The sequence below is a fragment of the Apis dorsata genome, unplaced genomic scaffold (genome assembly GCF_000469605.1).
Source record: "Apis dorsata unplaced genomic scaffold, Apis dorsata 1.3 scaffold_137, whole genome shotgun sequence".
NCBI classification, from domain to species: domain Eukaryota; kingdom Metazoa; phylum Arthropoda; class Insecta; order Hymenoptera; family Apidae; genus Apis; species Apis dorsata.
Genome location: NW_006263429.1, coordinates 908,222 through 910,993, shown reverse-complemented (window position 1 = coordinate 910,993; position 2,772 = coordinate 908,222). Strand labels below are relative to the sequence as shown.

The 2,772-nt window shown below is 32.5% G+C and overlaps 1 protein-coding gene across 1 annotated transcript in view; it reads left to right on the top strand.

Annotated features, from left to right (window-relative positions):
• LOC102679732 (paired box protein Pax-6-like) overlaps positions 1-2,772 on the top strand; it is a gene marked incomplete at its 5' end in the record, with an annotated part of 54,779 nt that overhangs the window by 1,159 nt on the left and 50,848 nt on the right. The gene's annotated exons all lie outside the window — the stretch shown is intronic.

Below are 2,772 nucleotides of genomic sequence, written 5' to 3'. Positions count from 1 at the left end.
AAAACAATAAAAAAGAATATATTTATTAAGAAAATAAGAATAATTTATGTTATAAAATAAAAATATATATATATAAATATTAAATTAAAAATATATATATATATATAAAATATCCAAACTACAACATTCCTTATTAATATTAGGGAATAAATTGTGAAGTAGTTTGACTAAAACAATAAAAAAGAATATATTTATTAAGAAAATAAGAATAATTTATGTTATAAAATAAAAATATATATATAAAATATATAAAATATATATATAAATATATATATAAAACTACAACAATCCTTATTAATATTAGGGAAAGTTGTGAAGTGGTTTGACCAAAACAGTAAAAAAGAATATATTTATTAAGAAAATAGAAATAAACTATGTTATATAAAAAAATATATAAAATATCCAAACCACAACACCCTTTATTAATATTAAAAAATAAATAAATTGTGAAGTAGTTCGACCAAACAGTAAAAAAGAATATATTTAATAAAGAAAATAAGAATAAACCGCGTTACGTAGATGTGAATCGTGCCGGTGCCTTCGTTCGACTGTCCCGAGTTCGCTGTGTCGCGTCGAAACGGAGAAATCAAAATAGAAACATCGATCGCGTCCAATGACACATTCGATTCGCGTATAAATATATTCCGTATATAAATATACGCACTTTTACGCACACGTATATATATATCGAATTTATATATACATAAACTCGACAATCGTCGTTTAAAAATCAAAATAACAAACCTTGGCTCAACTCTTTCCATTCCATTGAAACTCGAATCTTATTCTCTTTTTATCTTCCTCGATAAAAAAGATGCTTACTCGTCACGCGCGATATTCGACAAAACAAAAAAACAAAGAAAGAGAGAGAGAGAGAGAGAGAGAAAATTTCAAAATATTTTCAACCAACTCGAAAAATTGAATTCCAATTCTACTAATTTAGAGGAACACTGTCGAATCGAACGCTCTCTCCCCCCTACCAAAAATAGGAGGAGAGGGCGCGAGATTCCGGGAGACCCCCAGAGACTCGAGAACAACCCCCTCTCCCTCCTCCCTCCCTCTCTCTCTCTCTCTCTCTCTCTCTCGTTTGTTTTTCGCTGCTCGTGACACCCTGGCCGCCACCCTTGCGGCCGAAAAAGAAATCGCGCGTTTGATGTCGCCGCCAAAGGGAGGGCGCGCGCGTGCACGTGCATGAAAGAGAGGGAAACAGGGGGAGAGGATGGAAATGCGCGAGGAATGGAGAAAGAGAGAGAGAGAGAAGGGGGGACGTTGCGTCGGTCGAGTTACAATTTCGCGCGGGTTGGTCGGCTGCGACCGCGCTTCCACCACCCTCCCCCCTCCGTCTGTGTCCTTCGGTTAAACGTAACAATTATTACCGGAAAAGCGGTGCACACGCATGCGGGAAACCGCGGCGGGACCCGGAATTACATTGATATTAGTATCGTTTCGCCCGACGGATTAATTAATTAAAACGCCGCTATTCCACCTCCGCTATTCATACGTGTATATCTGTACAAATATCTGTACAAATCCTTGTCTGGATTTCTCTTAGAGAAAGGTTGCGTTAAGGTTGGCGCGAATTTTGAATTTTCGATCGCAGTTCGTGAATCGTATATCGTTGGGAGGATGGGATAAGGTAAATTTTTAAAGATTGGGGAATTTTAATTGCAATTGGTTAACACGATGAAGCGAAACATTTTCGTTCTGGATTGGATACGTTTTTCTCTGTTGATTAGATTAGTTTTTTATCGATCTGATGAAGTTGTTGAAGATGTTGTAATTATTTCAATTATTTTAATTTTAAATATGAAAATGGTCATTGGTGAAAAGAAGTCTCGCAGGACGAGGAATTCTGGCAAGATACATTAGAAAATCTAGTAAGAATTATTTTCATTTGTGAAGTTAGGATAGGAATATTTTCGAAATTATTAGTGATTTCGATTATCTAACTTATTGAGTACAATTATTGTCTCGAATACTATTGATACGTTAGAATAATTTGAATTTCTTATGCCTACGCTAATGCATTAGAGATTTAGATACAGATCGTCGTTTTATTGCCTCTCACAAGTCGGATTAGTATATTAACGAGAACTATCACGCTAGAAAGAAATATGCGTGAAATTTCTTTCTCCTTCTTTTCATTTAAATATTTATGATTTAATTGATAATCATTTAGCTCATTATATAGTTTCTAATAGTTCAATTTTCTAACATTTGATTCAATTTTTTATTGAAACTAAAAGTTTAGTTTATTATCGAATTCTTTCGACAATTTCTAAAATACTTGGATTTCCTCTCAACTTTCAAAATCCAAATCACTTCCAGTGATGGGCAAAATTTAATAATTCAAGTCACTTCGATATAATCGTGATTATATGATAACAACTATTGAATAAGTAATCACTTAAACTAACATCATTCGAAATCTTTAACTAGATACTTTTTCAACGAGGGGTTAATATGCCATCAGTGATGGATAAAATTTAATAATTGAAATTACTTCGATAATTTATCGTTCAAAACATAATAACAATCGTGAAAAGCGGATTAATTATAATATATCTACGAATAAATGTTATTTATATATATTCGTATAACATTTTAATAAACANTAAATGTTATTCGATAACATTTTAATAAACTAACCTTATACTAATTATATTTTCAACTAGTTATTTTTCCAAGAGAAATTAATGCTCAACTATGCCGCCAATCATAAGCTACGAATAAATGTTATTCATATATATTCGTATAACATTTTAATAAACG